This window comes from Camellia sinensis, chromosome 11 (genome assembly GCF_055761805.1).
Source record: "Camellia sinensis isolate YWXY chromosome 11, ASM5576180v1, whole genome shotgun sequence".
Classification (NCBI taxonomy): domain Eukaryota; kingdom Viridiplantae; phylum Streptophyta; class Magnoliopsida; order Ericales; family Theaceae; genus Camellia; species Camellia sinensis.
In genome coordinates, this window is record NC_138971.1 from 169,892,804 (window position 1) to 169,894,592 (window position 1,789).

The following is a 1,789-nucleotide window of genomic DNA, read 5'->3' on the forward strand; positions in this document are numbered from 1 at the left end:
AGAAAAATTTGAATTAATATCTAACCCAGATTAAAAAACAGTAAGCATTGACAACTAATAAATAAAAATTGCAAACTCTCTTAGATTTCACTTATTGTGGAGTTTATAAAGTTAGGGATCTACTTTACCTTCCATTAGGTAAAATACCAAGTCCCTGAATTCATGTCGATATGTCTAAATATAATTGATGAGCAAGAAAAAAGATTTTAGAAATAAATTATGATCATAGAGACAGATTTTAAAAATAAATTAAGATTTTAAAAAGATTTTCACAAATATTATTTTTAATGCTTAAAGGTTTTAATGTTGGCATTGTTGAATTGAAATATGATTGTCTTTTAGTTTTGTAGTTCTTTTTTTAGTTTTCATATTTAATTTTAATTTGTAGGTTGGATCCTTTAACCATAATTATAATTAAAAATAAATAAATAAATAAAAATTGGCGTACTACAGTCGCACCCGTATCATACCTTTTTTTTTTTTTTTGTCGTATCGGCGTACCCACACCGTACTCGTACCCGCACCCGTGTTTCATAGATACCTATATAGCTCCAAATCCATATATCCACAATATGAACTTCAATTGTCTCTTCGTTCCCATTTTCTCTCTTATTGCCCTCCTCAAATACATACCTCTATAGCTTCCAATCCATATAATCCAAAATATGAACTTCTTCAATTGTCTCTCCGTCCCCATTTTCTTTCTTATCGCTCTCCTCTCCGCCTACACCCATGCAGCCACTATCAACATCATAAACAATTGCCCTTTTACCATTTGGGCTGCAGTCGTGCTTGGTGGTTATTGACAATTGGACCGCGGCCAAACATGGGCCATTAACCCTTCCGCAGGCACAAAGGGAGCCTGAGTATAGGCACGGACTGGCTTCACCTTTGATGGAGCTGATCGGGGCAAGTGCCAAACTAGTGACTATAGCGGGCTCCATGAGTGCCAAACATATGGTGCACCCCCTAGCACACTAGCTGAATATACACTAAACCAAGTCAACAACTTGGGCTTCTTTGACATATCCTGGTGGACGAGTTTAACATGCCGATGGATTTAGCCTTACTTTCAATAGGTGCACTCGGGATATCAAATGCACCGTTGATATAAATAGGTAGTGCCCAAATGAGTTACGGATCCCAGGCGAGTGTAATAATCTGTGTACAGTATTTAAGACCGATCAATACTGTTGCAATTCTGGAAATTGTGAACTTAAAAATTATTCAAGAGTTTTCAAAGATAGATGCCTAGATGCATATAGTTACCCTAAGGATAATAAGACCAACACATTTACTTGCAATGGGGTAACCAACTATAAGGTTAAGTTTTGCCCTTGAATACCATTTTCATTGTACTTGTGGAAGGAGTAGTAGTGCTAATAAGAGCTTTGGGATCCATTTATTCAAAGCTTATGAAGAATAAATCCATGTGCATGTAGTGATATGCACATGTACATGTAATAAACATAAATCTAAATAGACATGAATGTGGAAAAACCTTTTTGCTTGGGTAATTTATAATAACTTTCTTTGAATTTTTTGTCTGTGTCACTCATATTTCTTATTAATACAGTAGTGATACATTACATAATAAATAAAATAAGATGAGACAATAAAATTATCATAATAATATTGAATTTTTATACCCAATTTGCTTACCGTCTAATTTGTTATCATTGCATTAGTGTAATAGACTCCACTTCTTCGTTGATAGAAAAAATAATAAATAAAAATAATTCACTTCTTTATGTAGCGTATCAATACATGGGTGACATGCAAAGTGTCA

At 34.0% G+C, this 1,789-nt stretch overlaps 1 pseudogene; it reads left to right on the forward strand.

Moving 5' to 3' along the window:
- Positions 1-508: 508 nt before the first annotated feature.
- On the forward strand, positions 509-1,341 carry LOC145803345 (thaumatin-like protein pseudogene; annotated as a pseudogene).
- Positions 1,342-1,789: the final 448 nt, after the last annotated feature.